The sequence below is a fragment of the Capsicum annuum genome, chromosome 1 (assembly GCF_002878395.1).
Source record: "Capsicum annuum cultivar UCD-10X-F1 chromosome 1, UCD10Xv1.1, whole genome shotgun sequence".
NCBI lineage: Eukaryota > Viridiplantae > Streptophyta > Magnoliopsida > Solanales > Solanaceae > Capsicum > Capsicum annuum.
Window position 1 is genome coordinate 13,477,707 of NC_061111.1, and position 24,488 is coordinate 13,502,194.

Below are 24,488 nucleotides of genomic sequence, written 5' to 3' on the forward strand. Positions count from 1 at the left end.
ATAAAATAGGCATGATAAATGGTCTTAAAGATTTAGATCAAGTAATAAATATTCTAGATAAAATAGAAATAATAGGAGAGAAATCCTTAGCACATTGGAATTCTAATGAGATAATGTGTAAATTAGAAATCATTAACCCAAAATATACAATAAAAACAACATCTATAGATGCTAATAATGAAGATACAGAAGAATTCGATAGACAAATTAAAGAATTATTAACTCAAGACATAATAAGAAGATCAACTTCTAAACATAGGTCAGCAGCATTTATGGTAAGAAATCATAGTGAACAGGTAAGAGGAAAAGCAAGAATGGTAATAAATTACCAAAAAACTTAATGATAATACTAAAACAGATGCGTACAAATTACCAGATAAAAGTGAATTAATTAATAGAATCCAAGGTAAAAGAATATATAGTAAATTTGATTGTAAATCAGGATATTGGCAGGTAAAAATGCATCCGGACAGTGTAGAATGGACAACATTCACTTGTCCAAGAGGACATTTTGAATGGCTGGTTATGCCTTTTGGCTTAAAGACAGTTCCACCCATTTTTCAAAGAAAAATGGATAATATTTTTGGAGAATATAAAAACTTTGTATTAGTCTATGTAGATGATATTATGATATTTAGTTAAAAATATGAAGAAGCATTTAGGACATTTACAAACAGTCTTTAGGTTATTTGTAAAACATGAAATAATAATAAGTAAAAAAGAAAATGGAACTATGTAAAACCTATATTAATTTTTTAGGAGTAATCTTAGGACAAGGAAAGATTAAACTCCAACCACATATAGCAAAGAAAGTATTAGAAATGCCAGACAAATTAGAAAATGCGAAAGACTTACAAAAATTTCTAGGATTAGTAAATTACGCTAGAAATTTCATTCAGGACTTAGGTAAAATAGTCGGACCTGATATTAAATTAGTCCAACAAATTAAAGAAAGAGTCAAACATATTTCAGACTTAAAAATTCCACTAGAAACAGATAATTTAATCGTTCAAACAGACGAAACTAAATTAGGATGGGAAGCCATATTAAAAACAAGACCTAATAAATATAGTAGTAAAAATGAAAAACAAATATGCACCTATCAAAGTGGTTTACACAAAGAAAAAGGAAACATGAGTGCTATAAATTTAGAAGTACTAGCCATTATATATGGCCTAAACAATTTTAAATTATATGTATTAAATAAAGATGAAGTTTTGGTAAGGACAGACTGTGATGCTATAGTCAGGTTTAGTCAAACAAGTTAAAGACAAGTCTAGTAGTAAAAGAAGATGGTTAAACTTCACTGGCACCATATCAGTCTATAAAAATATTGTTTTTGAGTATATAAAAGGTAAAGAAAATGATTTAGCGGATCAATTAAGTAGATTACAGCTAAAAACTAAACCTGTTTTAAATTAAGTTTATATTTTTTTCAGCATGAGACCAACCGGTCAACCTAATACAAACAAAGGCAAGGGAGTAGCATCTTCTTCCTCGTCACAAGACATGTACTACCAGACAATGCTAGGTAACATTAGATTCAGACCACAAGACTCAGTAGATACACTAGAAAGGATAGATTTTGGACCATACAATTTAATTACTTATCCTTCTTGCAATTTATATTTTAGACCATGACCTAAACATGTTTTGGATAGACCGTAAAAATGCTTAGTAGACAATCTATGGATAGCCTTTAATAAATCAGACCATAAACATTTCTTAGCATCCATGAATGCATTATGTCAATATATGTCAGACAAAAGTAAGCCTAGGTTTAAATATTATGTAGTCATACATGGAAGAACAAATGAAATTTTTCAGACATGGTTAGAAGTAATAGATTCTGTAAATGGCATGAAAGCCCCTCTTTATTAGGGTTTTAATGATTTTTCTGAAGCCTGACATTATGCCAGAGGACATTTAGGACCAAATTTTTATATATCTCCATCCCTTACACATAATCCTAACCAGACACCTCAATATAACATCCAAAAAGACACCGAAAAATAATTTTTTGTGATCATTGTACCTCAATGATCGAAGCATTCAAAAGATTGAATTTTCAAAAGGAGGCCCTTATCACAGAAAATTCTAAATTAATGGAGCATGTACAGACTCTCCAAGACAAGCTCAGAAAGTATCAGACAAGGAACACAAATGCAAGCACACAGACTTAGAGTTCTCTATCTCCAAGAAAAATGGATGAGAAGGGTGTGCATTCCCCTCTGAATGCTAAAAAATTCACTATATCGGATGTTGGTACAGCTAGTCCAGTTCAAACGGTAACTGGTAAAGACAAGTCAAATCCGTTAATGACTGCCATTTTGGCCAAAAATGAAGATGAAGCTGGTCCTTCATCTAGACAAAAACCTACTACTACTGTTAATAATAAATTAAAGAAGACTTTAATTTCTAAAAAGAAAAAAGATAAAATTGAAATCATATTACAACAGACACTAGAAAAGTTTTTTAGTAACCAAGGTCAGGACAAACATATTGACAGAACCAGTACAAGTACAGACAGAGTAGTTCCAGAAATTGATAATACAACTAACAATATTCCAAGATTAGATGAAGAAGAAGACGAGTATCAAAATAGTTTAGCCTATCTCTAAGATGTACAAAATCCGAATGAAGACGATGACTCATGAATGAGTTTTGACTGCATTGCCCTGCACAATTTGGACACAGAATAGATAGTGACGGAAGATAATCAAACCAAAAAAAAAGAGGTAAAGACGTGAAAGAATAAACAATCATACATGGAAGAAAAGAGTAGAGACGTGGAAGAATAAACAACCAGATATGGAAGAAGCAACTTGCTTTAAAAGATAAAGTCTGTCAGGTGGGGATACCCACTTTGTGTCCTATACAAATAATAGAGTGCTTCCTTTATCATTACCCTCCAAAAATAGGGAAAAACTGTAGAAGCACGCGTATGCAGAAGTCAAAAAGGAAATAGTAATGAATGTGACGATGGGACCCAATGAACACCCGACTTGCATTATCAAATTATTTTTCAAGCTTTTTATCTTTAAGTGTTGGCCATTTGTTTAAGGGCCACTTAGAATGTTTTTTGATCACTCCTTTTTTCTTTCTTTGAGTCTATATAAGACTTAAGATATTCAGTAGAAAGACAGAACTAAATCTAGAAAGAAAATTCTTAGAATAAAAATCCTCTCTTCAACCAATCTCTCCCTCGAATGTATAAACCTTCCTTTCTCAACCTACCTCTCCTCTTTGTATAAAATCAAGTTTGTATTATTAAGTGTTGGAATCAATTATTTTTCCATTTTTCTGAAGCTCTTAGGGGATTCCCGAACGGGAATCCTCTTTCCAAGTTACCTCATGTAAGTTCTTATTCATGCTTATTTTTCCCACTAAAAAATATGTTTTCATATGTTATTGTGTTTTTAATATCAATCATGTAAATTATTTACTGTAATATCAATCATGTAAATTATTTATTTTAATATCAATCATGTAAATTATTTACTTAAAATTGACCCTCAGTATATGGTTAGTTTCTTAGCTTCTTAACAACAACGATGGATTAGCTTATAAATTTCTAGGAATTCTGGCCTTGATAGTCCGCCATGTCTGCAGAATAGACGAAAGAATGAGTGTTAGTTGTCAGATGAATGTTCCGGGGTGTGGCTAAAGAAGTTATTAAGAACATAGGTTAAGAGAAAGAGATGAACGGGGTAAAAAGAATTTTTTATATATATATATATATATATATATATATATAAATTTTCAAATCTGGAGAAAAATTGGCTAAAAAGAACTAAAAACACAAGGAAACAATAGGAAAGAGGGAGTACTGAGTAGAATTTAAAATATATTTATTTAAAAACTTCTAAATTATCCGCACATAAATCACCTAAAAACATAAATATTATTTTGAAATATATTTTTATCTTAGCGTCTAAAATATATTTTATTAAAATATCTTTTTATCTAAGCGTTTATATTATTGGTATCAGAGCCTATTAAGTTTTTGGGAACTGTAAACCCAACCATTATTAAATACTCGCATATAAACCTAGAAGAAAGATAATAGTAAAAAGACTTGACCACTAGAATAGGACAACTAAAATATAAATCTAGACAGGTGTATGAAAAGACATCGAGCTTTTCAAGATATAAGGAGTAGTTATTTCTATTTATATGGAGAATATAAAAAAAAAAAAAAAAGCTATTATCATCACTAGGAAACTAAATTTAAAAAAAAGTAGAAAAGATTAATAGAAGCAAATAGATTATATAAGATATATAATACTTCTAGAAAAGTAAGTGAAGAACTAGTAAGTTCTTTCAATTGGAAATTATACAGTTGTGATTGAGATTTAGAAAATAATAACAAAGGGATATGGTGGCTTAAGGAGCGAATTAATAAAAAAGCATATCAATCAGGATAATATATGCAAGATCTACCTATTTTTAAAAGAGTAAGACGATTAAATAAGTGGATAGAAGAAGAAGTTCATCATAGATCCAAATTAAGAGAAAAAAAAATAAAATTTAAAGTCAATATAGAAAAAATACAAGGTCAAATAACTCAAAAAAACTTAGATCAAGTAGATATAAAATATTTAAAAACTCTTGCTAAAAATTTCTAAAGAAGAATTAGATATCAATAACATAAGAATAGAAAACTCTTATTGTAGAACAAATTACTATTTACAACAAGTAAATACAATTTCATTAGGATAAGGTATGCCGCTTAGATTCGTTATACATATTAGAGAAACCAGACGTCAAATATACGAAGAAATAATTTATAAAAATCAGCTTAAAGAATTATTAAAGCATGTTAAAGAACAATTATTTTGGATTAAAGATGAAATAAGAAAAATTGATAATCTAGTCCTTACTGAAATAGATAAAATTGTTAAAATAACATCAAAAAATTTAAAAGAATCACTAATTAGAGAACAGACAAGATTGATAAAAAAATATAGAAGAAGTAGAACTAGAGATTACATATTCTAATAATAGATTAGGATATTTTAATAAAATTAGTAAACATACAATTAGTTATTATCATCTAGCATAACAAAATAGCTTCATTCAAGCAGAGAATTACCTAAATTACAATTTCCAGACGAAAATAAAAAATTTATATATATAGTAGAAGCAGATGCAAGTGAATATAGCTACGGAGGAGTACTTAAATATCGATACGAAGCAGAAAAAATAGAACATCATTGTAGATATTACTCAGGTACGTTCAACGAAACAGAAATAAAATGGGAAATAAATAGAAAAGAGTTATGTTCATTATATAAGTGTTTATTATCATTTGAGCCATATATTGTATATAACAAATTTATTGTACGAACAGATAATACACAGGTACGTTGGTGGCTAACAAAGAAAATACAAAATTCAGTTACAACGAAAGAGATTCGAAGACTAGTTTTAAATATATTAAATTTCACATTTACAATTGAAGTGATCACTAACTACGCTTTCAATGAAAGTGGACAGTATGGGTAATGAGATAGAAAAGCTAAAGACTAATGAAGGTAAACTGAAGTCTATAGCTACAAATCAGCTAACTCAGCAGTGTGCAGAGCTATGTCGATCGGAAGACATTAAAAATCCAGAGCTAGAAGGAGGAAGAAATACGAAAAATAGAAGAAACCAAAAATAGTAGAATTGCTGAATTAGAAAAAGAATTACAAATGTTAAAAGAACTGTATGAACAAAGACAGAAAGAAAAAGAAGAAAAAGATAGAGAACAAAAATTACTAAATGAGATAAATCAATTTAAGGAAAAATTAGAAATAAAAAATGAAGAGTTAGAAATAAATAATATAGATGTCGAAGAAACAGATAATTATGAGTCCGAAGATAGCGAAACATACACAGAAATATTAACAAATACAAAAAATTTAGAAATCAATGAAGAACAAAATATTAATGAGGAAAACTTAGAAAATACCCAAACAGAAATAAATACTCTTGATACAAAAGCAAATGAAAATATAATACCTAAAACAACAGAAATAAGGAAACCTACGAAAATATTAAATTAATTATGCGAAGACCATTTAAAAATAGAGAAGCTTTTAGAAAAATTAAAAAATCATTAATTAGTAATTATTCAGAATATATAAGTCTAAATAAAACAAAAGAAAATCCACAAAAACTAGCATATTTAATTACATTAATATCTAGTATTGAATCAAAATTAATAACACATTTAAAATCTAGAAGAATGAAATATATACCGACTAATTATAATAAAATTAGATTTAGATATCCACCAAGATATTATAAATATAATTTAAAATGAATAAAACACAACAATACAAAGAATTAAGACAAATTATCTCTGAAAAACGTAAAGAATTAAAAATAAGAATAGAAAGACTAAATTATAATATATTTGCCGGAGTTAGTAAAAATTCAATAAATACACAAAAAGATGAAATATCAAAATTAGAATCACAAATAGATAGCTTAGAATATATATATCAACATGAACTATTCACAATAAAATGAATAAAGAAGAATTTATAATAGATGAAAAAATATATGAAAATTACGAAGGATCAAAAATAAAAATAGTATTTTCTAATCTAGGACGAAGATATAAGAAAATAGGTGAACATTTATATTTAATGTTAGAAAAAGAAGAATTAAAATTAGAAGATAAATTAACAGAGTGTTAAAAGAAATACAGAGTGTTAAAAGATAATACGACTATAAGGTGTAATTTCAGCCAAGGAGAACACCTTTTACATTTAGAAGATAAACAATATAATACCATAATAGATTTAATGATAAATTTAAGCGAAAAAATTTAGGAAAAAGATAATAATATAATAAGAATTTTTGAAGAAGTAGAAGTTACTCAAAATAAACATAAAAAAATACTAGAAAAAATAGAGGAAAATTTAGATTATTTAAAATCTCAAGAGTTAGAAATAGACAGGAAAATTCAGTATTTAAGTCAAAAATTCAATCTAGAAAAGATACCTACAAAAATAGAAATAGAAAAATTAATAAAAACTATAGCAAAAAAATCAAAAGAATTAGAAATTAAAATCACTCAACTAGTAATAAAAATTGTAGAGCAAGTAGAGTTAATAAATAAAGAAATAAGAGAGTTGAAAATAACAATATAAAGATTAAAAGAAATATCACTTTCATCAGTGAAGAAGATAAAAATTATAGTGAGTCACTAGAAAAATCAAAAAACCATCATAGCGAACCAGAAGAATTATCTAAGCATATACCTTCAAGTATAACAGATAAAATTTTGCTAAAACAAAAAAATATTATAATAGAATTATTATTAGACCTACATAAAAAGATAGATATCTTAATTAAGGGTAAAGAAGCTCAAAAATCAGTGCAGCAAGAACCAGAATTACCAGAATTGCATAAAAAGATAGATATCTTAATTAAAAATAAGGAGGTTCAAGAACCCAAAAATACTGAAATAGATGAACTTATCAAACAACTAAAAATAATTGAACTAACTTCTAGACAAGAAAAAAAAAATATAATTAGAAAACCATAAAAATGGACTTTCTATCAAATAGACGGAGAACCAGCGAAAACAGCGAAAGACAAGGAAAAGAAAGACAAAGAATAAGTTTTTCTGAGAATAGAATAGGAAATAATACTATAGTATCTAGAATATTTAGAAGACAACCAGCTACAAAACAGAATCAAGAACTAAATGAAATAATAGATGCAGATAAAGACTTACAAATTTTTCAACAACATCAGTTAAAACTATTAAATCCTAAGACATTATACAATGTTAAATATTTTTCAACAGATAATCAGTTATATAGACATTATAGAGAAGAACAGATATCGGCTATTGGAGAAACATTACTATAAATAATAATTAAAAGAAATATTATTTATAGTAAAAATACTTTTAAAATTATAAAAACCAAAATTAATGACCGAGACATACGTTCTTGCGCCAGAGACTTACACTTTTGCGCCCGTGGCTTACACCTCAAATTCAATTGTGTATGCCTAACGGGCCTATATCTTTAATTTGCGCCCCCTAAACATTTTTCATATGCCACGATCCAAAAGTTACCCCGAAAATATTAAGTAATAATATATTTTATGTTACTATAATCTTATTTTTAATTATAAGGCAAGTTCCTCTCAATTCTAAAGTTGATTTTTCATTTTCTCTTTTCAATCCTTGCTAGTAAATACACCGTTAGTGAAAGTAATCCAAGCAAAATTTATAGTTCAATTAATAGTACTACAATTGCTCTTTTTCATGACTTGCAACCTATTAGCTATATCTAAAAGCTGCTCAGGCCCTTTCCCCTTCAAAACCAACCACTTCTAACTCCCCACTCCCCACTCCCCACTCCCTACTCCATCCCCTTTTTCCTTCTAAGCCCCGCCCCATTTCTGTCACCCACTACATCAATTTCTCCAAAAAAAAAAAAAAAAAAAAGGCGCATAGTAGTGTATAAAAAAGCAACGAATTTTAATATATTCTTCACGAATTTCATTATTGAGGAGAAGAAAAAGAAGAGATATAACTATTACTATTGGACAATAAAATTTTGAGTCGAAAAAATAATAATCGGGATAAGAAAAATATCGTAACAATAGTTTTGTTGATTTCAATATGTAAGTGTTACAATCTCTATGAATCCTTTGATTTATCTTTTCAAATATAAATTCAAAGGCTTCGAGTTTGGTCTTGAATTTGAACTTGGTTTGTGAATTTGATATATTTGATCTTGACTTGCACTTGAATTCAGTCTTGATCTTGAATGCTTGATTTGTAGTTTGTAGAGAAATCTGGAGCGTTTGATCCACAAACGCTCTCTTGCTTCTTGTAAAACTCATTGGTCCCTTTTTTCAAATTATGAGTTTTCTTAAATCATGTGGTCTTGATCTTGAATGCTTGATTTGTAGTTTGTAGAGAAATCTGGAGCGTTTGATCCACGAACGCTCTCTTGCTTCTTGTAAACGCTCTCTTGCTTCTTGTAAAACTCATTGGTCCCTTTTTTTTAATTATGAGACCCCTATTTATAGTTATAGGAAGTAAAGAGTCACAGTGAAGATGGATTTCTTTTGATCAATCGAATTTAATTAATATGACGTATTTTTATAGGCTTTGATTTTACTAGGCCTACTGCATCATTTTGACATGTGGCACAATCCCATTTACTCATTCACTTGACTTGGCATGCCACGCTCAATTGAGCCTCTAGAACATGCTGACATCTTGAACTTAGCAAATCGAGTTCATCATTAGTGGCCCAAATTAATGGGTTAGCTCAGTAAAATTGGTCTTTAATTAAACTATAAATTACATAAAACCACAACTATACTTTCTATTATTACATAATATCCCAATTCACTAAACTAATTACAAATGTCTTTTTTTACAATTTGTCTCTCTACAATTCATATAAGTAACTCTGCCTCACCAATTATACACTTTATTGCCTTAAGAAGTGCCTAAAATCAAGAAGCGACACTCAAGTGATTATCAATTTTGAATTTCACAAGTGTGGTTGTATCAAACTCGTCATCAGCATCTTCAAACTTACTAAAATTCTCCATTAACAAACTTCTTCAAATTTATTGTGGAGGTTAGTATATTCTACTGTTTTTTCAGTGTTATCAAATCGGAAATTCACGAACTTGGTTCAGTCATGTGCTTAATTCTTTAAATTTGACTTAGTAATGGATGATTCTTTAGTAATAGATGATTCTACATCTTTTCGTTTAGGTTTAACTCAAAAAGAGCACATTTAACAAAAGAATTGATTTTTGATTTGTTCCTGAAAATTTTGATAGAGAGGATTTGTTGCTAGTGGTTAAAAAAACAAGTTGGTGAATCGTCGAGGAAGAAGAAAAAAGAAGATTCTTCACGACCCCATCTCCCCAAGGTAATGTGATTTTTGTTTTGAATCTGAGTATGATTTTTCAAATTTCTTCTAAATATACATATCTATATCACTGCAGTTATCATTAATTTAATCCTTACACAGCGTCAATATGTATAGAATTTCAGATTTTTCAATCGTGAATTGTTCATATTTAGGCCTTTATACATAACTCTGGTTATGGATATGGTTTAATACACATAACTTTTGTTATGTATATTGGACCAATATACATAACCATTGGCATGATTATGGAAGCATGTACATAACCGTGTGATGTATCAGGTTGTCTATCCCTTTTTTTAACACATGATATACATAATGCAGTCATGGATATTATTTACGCAGTTATGCATATGATTTACAAGTTATGTATAGCATTGATGGTTTTTCATTCGTGAATTGTTGGTATTTAGGACTATATACATGTAATGCCCCGCGTTTTCGGGTCCTTGAAAATTCATGAAATTTTGCATTCACTACCCTGATTATGACTTGACCTATGAGTCGTAGGGCGTCCTGACAAGTCATTGGGACGAGTCGTAACCAAACCAATAAGTTTGTGTCTAGATTCTGCTCTGAGTACGAGTGGCTCACTATGAACCGTAAGAATGTGTTACAAGTCGATAGGCGTAAATCATTGAGTGTCCAGTGTATACTAAATTTGAGTTCTGTGTGGACTACGACTGGACCCTACGATTCGTAGGGTCCCATTACGAGTCATGTCATTGAGTCATAAGATCAGTAATGCATGATTCCATTGTAGTTCTACCTTAATTACGACTCATGTGATGAGTCGTAAGGAGTGGCTATGAGTCAATGGTTGACCCGTAGTCAATGGCAGCACTTTTCAGCTTTTAAGTTAAGGGCATTCTGGACATTTTTTCTCTTATCCAAATTAAAACCCATATCTTATAACCCCTTTTATGGTGTCATTAGCACTCAAAAATAAATCTAAGTAACTTCTCAAACACTCCAAAAGGCTCTCTGAATTTCCTCAAGCAAGTCAATCTAGGGTTTTATCAAATTGATCATCTAAGGCTCAAGGATCGATGTCTCTCAAAATTTCTTGGTGTTTAAGGCATGTTACCCTTCCCTCGTAATTAATTTGTTAAAAACATGTGTTTAAAGTATTGCTCATGAGATGTTCATATTGGTTTTGAAACAAGGATTGTGGATTTTGAATGTTTATGAATTGAATAATATTTTTCATGGGTTACATATGATTTTCATGCTTAATTATGGTTTTGAACTTTTGGGTGCATGGGTATGAGGAATTTAACTAGGGAATGGTGATTTTTTCAAACTGTGACTTTTGAAGTGGTTATGATCCCAATCCCATAATGTGTTGATGGATTGGACCTAACTATAGAAAAATTATAAAGCTTTCCTACGGTAAGATTGTTGAATGTTTATCTAAACAACCTTTCAAGGTTTTTACAACAGAATTAGAGACAAGCAACTCATGCAACCTCTTAAAGAAAATCCAAATGATCTTGTAGATTCATTTCTTTATAAGCTAAGTCTTGGACATTTTTTATTCTTTAATATCTTAGAAGGTTATGATAAACTCTGGATTTCATGAAAATACCAGCAACAATTACAATGTGTTGTCACATGTTAACTAAAAATGAAAAGTAATGACATCAAAAGAGCAGTGGAAAAGATGTAAACTGATCAAAGTGTTAGTATTACTTAAATGGCGAATTGCAGATTCTATACAAGTGCACCAACTTGTTCCATAGAATGTTTATACTATATTCCTATTAAGCATACAAAGTAACTCCGAATTTTTCACATAAAGGTTGAAATAAAGTTATAAAGAATTACAAATAGAGAAACAATAATTTTCAGTCTTATTTCATAATTTAGTCGGCACAGTATCAACTCTTTTATTACTACTTTGTTTCCATTTTTATCCCATTTGTTCAATTTATTCATTGAAAGTGAACTTTTTGTGCTTAGTATCCACGGAGATCGTTAAGAGTTTTATTCTTCAAAACCTTATCGATATTGTGACAATGATGCAGTGTGTCCTCTACAAATACTAATTTACTACACATATAATAATTTCCCTTATGTTTTTTATCCGACCAACATGGACTATGTTTAATACATACACTAATTTGCAGTTTTCTTGTAAACTGATTATAGATAAGCCTATGATAAAGACAAGTTACCTGCTACAAGAAGGATTTTCCTGAGAATTATCACAGACTTTTTCAACTGTGTAAATAAGAAGTCTAAAACCGAGGTTATGAAGCCATATCTGCAATATCGGAGATTTCAATTACAAGAATAAAATCAAGGATTAACCTATTACAACAGTGGTTGAATTGATACAGCAACAAAAAATCCAATGTTACGCAGTCCATACCAGTACGTCTGCTTGTTACATTGCTTTCTTGAATAAATATATTGTGCTCAAGACATTCATTACACAGAAGGTTGCTATTTTTCAAAGTACTAAAATGACAGCTACATTTTAAGCAGTTTAAAATTAGGCACAAATATTTGAGTTGTGCTTGTAGAGTAGTTACTTCTGTAGGAAAATAATGATAAGTTTTTTTAGGGAGATAGCGATAGTATGGGAACTCATACAAAACAGCAGCTGAGTTATTGACACTAATGGATTTGGCAAAAGGCCTGTGATTATGATCAGTATCATGAAATAGCCAAACTATAAGTTGCAATAGACCATAAGCAATCATCTTGATCAAGAAAGACAATACAAACGTAATTTTGTTGATGGATTTAACTTCTATATGTTAGCTAATGGTTATGGAAAATTACTTGATAATTATCAATTTCATAATGAAAAATTCATTTATTCTTTTGGTACCATAATTTTCTACATGAATTTAGTAGTTTGAAAATTTTTTACCAGAACATTCTGAGTCGAATGCCTGATGTAAGGCAGTTTTGTCCTCTAAATATCTGAATACGTTTGAAAGAGAAGATATTTCAGTAATTTGTATTCTTTCAATACGGAATAATGATGAACTAAAGAAGAAAATGTATTAGAATGTATATTAAGGAGATGATTGACTTATTGGGCCGTTGGTGATACAAGAACAACTTGGATCGTATCAAAAAGCAAGCCAAAAATAGTCCACAAACAAAGGGAAACCCGATAGCAACACAAATACAATTCTCGGCTCCAACAACAACAAGAAAAAAGGTAAAAATGACTAACAACAACAAGAGATAAACAACATTATGATAAGAAGAACAACACTAGGATAACAACAATCCAATGTTACAAGATGACAAGAGTCAACAAGAACAAACGGGTTCACTAGACATCACAAACTAAGACATGAAATGTAAAGATAGAAAGTGTGACATACACTATTACAAGGTTAAGAACCCAAAGATGTATTAAATCTAAGGACCCCTAAAACTTACAATAGAAACACCGCACCCTTACGAAGACACAAGATCAGAATCCACCTCTCAAGCACCAACGTTTCCAAGCAATACACATTTACAAGTGATTCCACACTTGCTCATGTCCTAGTTTCGACCTAGGGAGGCTGTCTCTCTCAAGAGAGGTGTTCTTTGTGTTCTTACATCAACATTCAATAACTAATGAAATAAAACCCTATCATGTTCTATTTATAACTTATTACATTAAGAGGTAAAAAGACAAAAGAGCCCTTTAATGAAAATGGCACAAAATAGGCGCCCATGGAGTGTGTTTTGGGGTGGCCTTGTGCACACCAAGGCCCTTCTTCACACTTCAATTTACACACTCCTTCGGTTGCATTTAAAATACTCAAAAACGTCCATCGTCATGATCGTGCCCATATTATGTTTTCTATATTGAGAGGAATTTGACCTCAAATTCACACACAATCAAACCAAAATAGTCCACAAAATAAGAAGAAACCGTGAACACAACAATTTCAAGTCTCAACCATCACCTTCATTTTGCATCTTAGCTTCCTCTCCACCTTGAGATTTGCCTTCAATCTAATCGGCTCAGTTGAGTTTATCCAAGAAGTTTCACTACACAACAACACACGAGTTAGTTGTAAAAGAAAGGTCCTCACACTCTTCCTTTATTTCTTTGTTCTCGAATTCCTCACACTTAATCCCACAAGTGTTGTATGCTTTCTTGTACTCCGTGAGGTGTTGAGAGGTGAACCAAATATTTACAATGACTCCAAAGAATAAGAAAAACACACAAGGATGTACGTACGAAGAACGGTTTCAAAACCAACTCACAATCGAGTAAATGGTCACTAGCTTGTAAGTTAGTATTAGAATCAACAAACAAAACAAAAGACAAAACAAAATGAAATTAAGAGAACAAAATTTGAGCTTAAAATATATTGTGTGAATAGTAAAAGTGATGACATGGCAGCACACTATTGGTCACGGTTTTTGCACCATTTTACTCACCAATTTGAAGTCTTGATCACTTTATAGTTTGAAATTAGTGGGAATTGGTTAAGGAGGAAAATATAAGTCTTGGAATCCCTTTTCAAATTTCAAAAAGGAAGACTTGACTTTGTACTTTTCCTTAAAACAAGTGTCCTTAAATCATGAAAAAGTGGTTGAAAAGTTGTTGTCAAGTCAAGAGTGATGTGAACTAGACCTTTCACCAACAAATACTACTACTTGTCTTTCATATTTTGTAGATCTAAAGTTAAATTTTCTTGTTTTAACAAAAGATGAATGGGTGAAGAATCAAGAAGAACACAACAACAACTTCCAAGAACACCAACAACACAACCAACATCCAACTCCAAATTCCACAACAACAAAGTTAACCATAGGGCCAAGGCTTCAACAACTTCAACAAAAGGTTCTTAAGCCACCAATCCTTAACAACAACAAAAGGCCAAGCTTAGAACTACAATAGAAACATACAGCCAAGGTGAAAATCACAACATAATGTTCAACAACAATTCGGTCAAGGCTCAAGTTCATGTCAACAACATCAACAAATATAAGCTCAAATCAAGATCAACTTACAATGTTAGTGAAGAACAAAACTAACAAAACAAACACACATGAAAAGTAAAAGACTTCTATACCTAGACTCAAGAACAAATATCGGCCAATAACACCACAAGAACACAATTTCGGCTAAGAAAACAACAATGGACAGATTGTTATTTTCTGAAATTTTTAATTTTTTTTTTCTAACAAGCAAGCCTAAGATTGATCTTGTAGGAACAAGATAAAATCATGCTTTGATACCAAATGATACAAGAACAACTTGTATCGTATCAAAAAGCAAGCCAAAAATAGTTCACAAAGAAAGGAAAACCTGAGAGCAACACAAACACAATTCTCGTCTCCAACAACAACAAGAAACAAGGTGAAAATGACTAATAACAACATGAGATAAACAACATTATGATAAGAAGAACAACACTAGGATAACAACAATTCAACATTACAAGATGACAAGACTCAACAAGAACACACGGGTTCACTAGACATCACAAACTAAGACATGAAATGTAAAGATAGAAAGAGTGGCATACACTATTACAAGATTAAGAACCCAAAGATATATTAAACCTAAGGGCCCCTAAGACTTACAATAGCAACACGACACCCTTACGAAGACACAAGATCGGAATCCACCTCTCAAGCACCAACGTTTACAAGCAGTACACATTCACAAGTGATTCCACACTTGCTCATGTCCTAGTTTCGTCCTAGGGAGGATCTCTCTATCAAGAGAGGTGTTCTTTGTGTTCTTACATCAACATTCAATAACTAATGAACTAAAATCCTATCATGTTCTATTTATAGACTTATTACATTAAGAGGTAAAAAGACAAAAGAGCCCTTTAATGAAAAGGGCACAAAATAGGAGCCCATGGAGTGTGTTTTGGGGAGGCCTTGTGCACACCAAGGCCCTTCTTCACACTTCAATTTGTACACTCCCTTGGTTGCATTCAAAATACTCAAAAACTTTCATCGTCATGATCGTTCCCGTATCAATTGGGTAGATGATAAAGGGTAAGTTGGTAGTTCTTTTATCCAAAAATCTTCACTGTGGTGCAAACAAGGAAGAACAATATTTCACAAAATTCACAAACTTCTTTGTTCCACAAGACTCAAAAGTAACTGCAAAAGGAAAATTGGCAACCAGCAAATATATTTAACAAGAATGAAAGAGAGTGTAATATAAGTAGTGAAACGTTTTAGTACTTCGTTACCCTCAGAATACTACTCAAATAAAAGTGTCCTGTGGAATAAGCAGGTTATATAATCAAATCCCATAGGTTCATAGCTTGGTTCAAAATTATTTTTCTTGTCAAAATCTAGGAAAGATTAACACCCTTGGCACTGTAACCCACTTTCGGTAAATAATCCTCTTTGTCTGTCATTGTTGTCGTTTTGTTCGCCAACAAAGAGTGTAACAAACAAAGCTTGCACCAAATAACTTGCAAAACAAAGAGACACAAATAGTCAACAACAACAATGACATACCCAGTGTATTCCTACAAAGTGGAGTCTGGAATGAAATGGGAAAACTTTGAGAAAGTTAAGATTTTCAAATTCTAATCACCAGCAACAAAGTGAAATTAACAAGGAAAATTAAAGAGAAACCCAACCAAAATTGAGACACACTTTGAGAGAGAGAGAATAACTAAGGAACTATTATACCTGATTCCACAGCCTAGTTAACCTTGACAATAACAAAGTTTTTTGTCAAATTTTATGGGATAATTTTACAAAAAATACAAAAAAGGGTAGAAATCAATAGAAGAATAATCACAATGTACACGCGGAGTAGGCACCAACCTCTATTCCTACGTTCTAAAAAATTTTCCTTATACAGGCTTGAGGAGCTCTATTTAACAAGAAATACGCGTCTCAGTGTGCTGCAAGAGGCACTCTGCCTACTCTTTCAGTAACACTCTTGATGTACTCCTTCCTTGCTGGATGATCTTCTTGTGGTCGATTGTAAGGTGTCCACATCGGCTCTCCAACAAACAATCTCATCAACTGCACACAATATAAAAATATGAAACATACAATTGAAATGGTATTTGACAAACATTTATCGCGGTATCATATTTACCAAAGAACTTGTTTGTAACATCATTGCATTACAAATTATAAAATTGAGCAGCAACAAGGTTCATTTGGATAAATCTCACTTCTTTGGCTGATTAGTATAGACTTTGAACTATTAATCCATTCCCTAAGGCTTCTTACCAAAATGTACAAGAACACAAACACAGTCATTGCATTACCAAATTTAAATCATCAAATTATGTAATGACAAGATTCACTTAGCTTGGGGTGCTATGATCTATCATATATTGAGTGCCAGAAATTGGAGACTGTTTATAGGAACTATACTACAGGCAGTAGAGGTAGCTATACAGATAAAGAGGGAGGATATACATAGAATCAAATTGTTCAGAGCTACAAAGAAGGCACGTAGGAGTAAATACTTTTTTGTGTAGATTACTTATCACTTAGATCAAATTATTGCTCATTGATTGTATGTAGTTGCTATCAGTTGGAGGCCTCTTGCTCATAGCACGAATAGGTTGTGGGAGGAGGTGCTCTTTAGGCTTACTGGTGTTTGTTTGTTAATGGTAACATTCACATGGTTAACAAAAAAAAATCACTTCGTTTGAACGGTAAGGTTCCGTACAATAGATCCTTGTGGTCGGGCCCTTCTCCGGACCCTGCACATAGCGGGAGTTTTAGTGCACCGGGCTGTCCTTTTTACTTAGTTTGAATGGAAGGTGGGTCATCTGTTGGTTTTAGCAATGGCTAAGAACCAAATACCATTAAGAGTGAAAAAGAAAGAGAGTTGAGAAGAGTGATCAGGATGTCAGTGGGAGGGAGAATTCAGAAAGCAATATAATAGCTGACATGTAGCAGCGACACTGATAAGTTCCACTATTATGAAAATATAATGAAGATAGTAGAAACTACACACCCTATATAAGCTAAAACATGCATCAACCATTAGCATCAGGATAACAACACTCGAGTGAAAAAAAGTATTATGAGAAAAAGGAACTAAAATGCAACATCTGATAACGTCTTCAATAGCCAACTACCTCTGTAAAGTTAAGAATGGACACCATTTAGCTCCTAATATTTCTCACTCCAATCAAATAGTGTGTCAACCACAAGGAGGAGATCACAACACATAGCAAAGTCAAACCTAATCAAACTCCCTAATCCATATCATAATTATTATTACTTATCTTGCTAAAATCTTCATATGTGCAGTTTGAACTACCATTGCTATCTCTTTTTCCTTTCAGTTTCAAAGTTGTTTTACTATCTCTCTTTGTCACAACCAGTACAAAAATCATCCATAACACTTGCAGCAAATATTTCATACCTTTTAGAGCCAAAATTCTAGAATTAGGATTCATAAGCACAGAGTCAGCCGTAATTGGACGCCTCAAAGGTTGCATTGGCATGTTCATATCAATAATCACCACACTGTTCTGAGGGTCCGTCTCTCTTACACATATATATTTATCCGATTCCATGGTAAAATTTGCGAATGTGATGAACTGCGGGTTCACCACAATACATTGCAACTGCAACAGCCACCAATATAATATGAAATTCAATCCAGTATTCAGAGCAAAAGCAAAAATAATAAATCATACTCTTAAACATAGATCTGGCAACAGAACTACATTTCACAGATCTAACAAACAGCCCACACATGCTAAGCTACAAATTTACTAATCACAAGTTAAGAAAGTAAAAATCAATCAAAATAACCCAATTTTTTTCTTAATAGAAATTAGGGAACCAAAAATCCCAAAATTTAAGAAAACTAAAATCAATCAGAATCCCTAATTTTTTTTAGAAGAAGTAAAGGAGGCAAAAATCAATCAAAATCTATTCACTAATAGAAATCAAACGCAACAATTCTCTTCCAATTTTTCCACAGCTATTTTTATCTTTTGTTAGGAAAAGAGAAGGTTAGAAGAATTCACTAATAGAAATGAACCAATTAATACAATGCAAGCAAAAGTTCCTAGATTTATGGAGATATAGAACAACATATAAGTTATAATGCTTGCATATCCATCATTTGAGTCTCCAACAATTATTCCAATAATTACATATCCGATTTGGCCTATGGACGAATATGCAAGTATACGTTTCATGCTTATTAATATTAGTAATCGACTCTATAGCTTCTTCAATAAATGCTGATTTTTCGATTAAGTTTTGAATGACTTTCTAGTCAGATTGTTTCTGCGTTTCGGATATGAAGTCTCTTTGAAGCTTGAAGAAATAACTTACCAGAAGTTGAAGAAGCTAAAATCAATGAAAACCCTAATTTCGCAGGTCTTCTCTTTCAAATTTTTCACAGGTATTTTCTTTTCTTTTTTAAGAACAAGAGAGAGTAAATTTTTTTGCTTTGGTAACTAATAAAAGGCTAACTCAGTAAAAGGTGGAAATAATAGTGACCACATATATTTTGTATATGTGTATTACGTGGATAGCAAATCTAGAAAAAAATCCTTCATTGTAAGAGTAATTACGTAAGGACCATTGATATAAGACAAAATAGCAGTAACCCAACTATTCACTTATATATAAGAAGTAATAAGCATGCCCGTGCTATGCAAGGACCCAATATTTTGAATTCAAATATAGTTTTATTTGTGTTTGATTTTAGTTGCATCCATTATTTGAATACTAAATTGACATACATACCTCATAAAAACATAATTGGCAAATAAAAAGAAAAACTTTATCCTTTACAAAGTAGCAAGCATAAAAAAGGTCATATTGAAATAAGGATAACACTACATAAGCAAAAGAAAACAAAGTTAATTCAATGTCTAGGAACAATCAATTCAAAAGTGAGAATGGAAATGTAACGCCCCGCAAAAAAAAATCATACATGTGTTAGCCCCTAGTAGTGTGCTCATAGACTTGAAAACTAGAAAATTTTCTAAGTATAAAATGGACTGAGAGTTATTTTGAGCTTCCTATCTTCGGAAATTTTATTTTCGACCTCCGTTTCTTGATTTTTTTTGTTGCTACGCGATGAGGTAAGTCAAGAGTATGTCTTGGGTGAGTTTCAAAATTTTTAGACGATCTTAAGGGCATGTTTGGGGTTCCAAACCAGTGAGCCAGGGCGATAAGCCCGTGACGCCTCATTGATCACCTCACCCGGGTGCGAGCAAGGCGATAGGCGAGGCGGTGCCCTGCCTATCACGGTGCTCAACCCAGGGCGACTCCTTGGAGATCACCTTGGGCTATTTTTTAGTTTTCCTCTGAGATTTTAAGGGTGTTTTGTGTATTTTCAATTCCCCAATCATCTTAAACACGGAATTAATCCTAATTACACCAAAATACACCCACTTTCATCAAATTCCTCCAAGAACACTCTCACGGGTTTCAAATAAAAATTTCAAATAACTCAAGATTCAACTGTGAGTCTTAGAAATTGATCGAATATTTGGAATCCTCAAACCGTAGGCATCAAGAATCATTCATTATTTTCCGAAATTGAGGTACGTGGGATTTATTTGAAAAACTACATGGTCTTGGAATCTATATTTTAATTGTGCATTATAAATGTTTTTATGATATTGTTGATTTGGCCTTTAGGTCTTTCACCCTTGAATTGATTTACAAGTATATGTATATGTATGATAACTGAGATTGAAGATTGTTTGAGAGCACATAATATGAAACCCCTCTCGTATGTTGAATTAAAGATTATGGTTTTGTTGGAAATGAGTTGAAATGCATGCCTTGTGATTTGAAAGTAGTTTTATCTATGTCATAGTAATTGAAACATGATTTAGAAATAATGAGAGGGTGTTTCTTGATGTTACTATGATGTTCTTGTGTTAAAGAGAAAGAAATGCATGTAATTAAGAACTTTGACATGACCACCTTGAATTTCTAAAATGTTGACAAAGAGAGTTTCCTTTCATATGTTTACAAGAGTTTTAAAGAATGAGTTTCTTGAAAAGAATTATTGATATGGTGACCCTAAATTCCATGTTTTGAGAACAGAGATATAATTTTCTAAATGGCTCAGAGAATGTGACTTGCAAGTCAATGGTATGACGATACCATATAAATATATGTCATAACAGAGTTAGAGTTTTCAAAGTATGTTTTCAAAGAATGAATGTTTAAAAGAGTTAAAAATGGGCTTAAAAGGGGTTAGGTGGTCACCCGAAGAAGGCTTGAGTTCAAGTAACTCCTAGCCTAAAACCGTATTTGCCGATACGGGTAGATTTTTATTGTACGCTGGTGACGGCCCTGTGGCGTAGTAGAGACAGAGACTCCGATCCTTGCGGCACACTTGGGTTGGGGGATTGGCTGTCAAGTTAATGGCAGATTCCATATCACCCATAGAATTACAGATTGCAGGGTATACCACCTAGCACAGAAGTAAAGTAAAGAGTGTCACAGAGTTCAGATGAATTACCGAGTCTTTTAAATATGCCCATGTGATTTTTACCTGATGATGTATTACAAACTATTTTTGAATGGCTCTCATATATATTGAATACAAATTATTATTTTGGATTTGCTCTGCATACCAGTACATCTGTATTGACCCCCCTCCCCTACCTTCTAGGTTCTGAGGCTCAGTCTAGGGGTCCTGATAAATAGTAGATTCTTTAGATAGCAGTGCAGAATTCAATTGGTGATCCTTCTACATTTTAGAAGGCCTAATGTCTTGCAGTTATTTACTATTGTTATGATTTTGGTTTGCTGGGGGCGTTGTCCCAATTTTTAGAACAGTTTTGAGATGTAGAAGAGATTTCCCAGACTGAGTCAAATATCATTTAGATGTTTTGAATTGCAGTTTTCCTTATGATTTGAATTCAAACTTAATAACCATAATTCCGTTTCATTATGTATTTTCGTATTATATTTTATATATGAACAGTGTGTGATTGTAAGTAAAAGGGCGTCTGAGCCTTCATGGTTCGAGATGCTCGTCACGGCTAGGGCCTCGATTTGGGTCGTGACAAACTTGGCATCAGAGTATGGTTCATCGTCCAGGGTGTTTGCAAAATCGCATCGGGTAGAGTCTTATTTATGGGTGAGTATCGTACCACGCTTATAAGCAGGAGGCTACTAGGTGTCTAGGAATATTTCCCTTCTTTGTGATTTAGTTCATGCTTTAGTGTCTAAATTGTTCCCTAATTAATGATCTATTGTATTTTAGAAAATCAGTTATGCCTCCTCGTCGCTCTAATAATCAGAACGCCCAGAATGATGAGGTCCGTCCCACTCATGGGATGCAGACCCATAATAGAGCTCACACCCCAGAACCTGTCCCTACTCTGGGAGTACCTCCGATCCTGAATAATCCCCCTCGAGGTCCAAGGACAAATGTTAACCGTCCCCAGTTTTCTAAGAGGGGCTTTTCTAATACAGAATTCAGACAGTCCATTTATATGCTTATGCATTTGGTGGCCTCACAGACTTAATGATTGGAAGATATTGGGTCTATATCTATTACATCTGAGGGCACTAGGGTGGGTCAGTTCATGATAATAAACTCGCCCAAGTTTACTGGCACCAAAGTAGAGGAGGATCCAAAGGAGTTTATTGATGAGATGGAAAAGATTTTCAAAGTGATGCATGTAGATGAGGTGGAAGGGGTAGAATTAGTAGCTTAATAGCTTAAAGAAGTTGTGAATCAGTGGTATAGCAAATGGAAGGATTCTAAGGGTGAAAATGTTGAGCCCATAGTGTGGGATGAGTTCGTGAAAGCCTTTCTTGATCGGTTCTTTCCTCTAGAGTTGAGGGAGACCAAAGCAGAAGAGTTTATGAATCTAAAGCAGGGAAAAATGAGTGTCAAAAAGTACACTTTGAAGTTCAACCAACTAGCCCGATATGCTTCGGAGATGACTAGTAATATGAAAGCCCGGATAAGAAAATCTACATCTGGCCTTTCATATGACTTAGTGATTGAATGTAAGGGGGAAATTCTAAACAGGCATATGGAATTCTCTAGGCTGACAGTCCACATGCAGCAGGTAGAGAAGCAGAAGCAGAAAATCACTGAATTAATAAAGAAGGATCGGCAGACAAAGAGAGCCAAGACAGCAGACCAGAGCCGCAGTCAGCAGCAGAGTGGTAATTGGAGTAACGGATGGAAGTAGAAAAAGAATTAGGGTAATGAGCAGGCTGCGGCCAACGCTCTAGCGTCTAGACCCCAGCCAATTAGCGACCCCAAAATTTTTAATCTAGCCAAGGACCAAGAATGCAAGGTGCGCAATCTCAAGGAAGTGTAGCTCAGACCTCACAGTCATACCCGTGTTATGGGAGATTTTGGAGAAATCATCCAGGTAGATGCCAGTTTGGCGCCATGGTATGTTATTCGTGCGGCCAGCCAAGCCATATTTAGAGGTATTGTCCAACGATGAGAGAGAATATTAGGGAAGCCAAGTCACAGGCTAGTTCTTCAGTATTACCACCGCCTCAGAAGGGCACCACTTTATCTCCCGGGAGTAGTTGTAACCGGATGTATGCTTTGACCAACCTCCAGGAGGCAGAAGACTCACCAGAGGTAGTCACGAGTACGTTGTAAATATTATCTCGTGATGTGTATGTATTACTTGATCTCGGGTCTACTTTGTCCTATGTAACCCCTTATGTGGCCATTGGTTTTAGGGTTGAGCCCGATATGATTGCTGAGCCTTTTTCTATTTCCACTTCAGTGGGAGATTCTGTTGTAGATAGAATGGTGTATAAGGATTATGTAGTAGCTGTTTGTAGCTGGGATACTGTGGTAGAACTCATAGAGCTTGAGATGGTTGACTTTGATGCTATCTTAGGAATGGACTGGCTCCATTCATGTTATGCCACACTAAATTGTAGAACTCGAAGAGTTACTTTTTTTTTGAATGAACCAGTCATAGAGTGGGAGGGTCATTCTCTAGAACCCAGAGTGAATTTTATATCTAATCTTAGAGCTCATAAGCTCATTTCTAGAGGTTTTCTATATTATCTGATCCAAGTAAAATATTCTAATACTGAGAGTCCATCCCTCCAGTCAGTCCCTGTGGTAAAAGAATTTCCAGAAGTCTTTCTCAAAGATCTTCCAGGGGTTCCACCTGATAGGGAGACAGGGTTTGGTATAGATTTGTTGTCAGACACCTATCCCATCTCTATTCCGCCATATAGAATGGCTCCTGCAGAGTTAAAAGAGTTGAAAAATTGAAAGAGCAGTTAGCAGATCTTCTAGATAAGGGTTTTATCCATCCTAATTTTTCTCCCTGGTGTGCACCTGTACTCTTCGTGCAAAAGAAAGATGGTTCCCTTCGTATATGTATAGATACCGCCAGCAGAATAAGGTCACTATTAAAAATAAATATCCTCTTCCTATGATTGATGATGTGTTTGACCAACTTCAGGGTGTTAAATATTTCTCAAAGATAGATCTTCATTTGGGATACCATCAATTGAAGGTTAGAGAGTCAGATATCCCCAAAACAACTTTTCGAACCCGCTACGGTTATTATGAATTCTTAGTTATGTCCTTCGGGTAGACTAACGCCCCTGCAGCCTCCATGGACCTAATGAATAGGGTGCTTTGTCAGTTTCTGGACCTGTTTGCATAGT

At 32.9% G+C, this 24,488-nt stretch overlaps 1 long non-coding RNA gene across 1 annotated transcript; it reads right to left on the bottom strand.

Moving 5' to 3' along the window:
- Window positions 1-16,527: 16,527 nt before the first annotated feature.
- Window positions 16,528-19,313, bottom strand: LOC107853215. Its single transcript, XR_001669702.2, has 3 exons — window positions 19,179-19,313; window positions 18,253-18,457; window positions 16,528-16,886 (listed from the first exon to the last, which is right to left on the bottom strand). It is a non-coding gene; the product is annotated as an uncharacterized LOC107853215 (long non-coding RNA).
- Window positions 19,314-24,488: the final 5,175 nt, after the last annotated feature.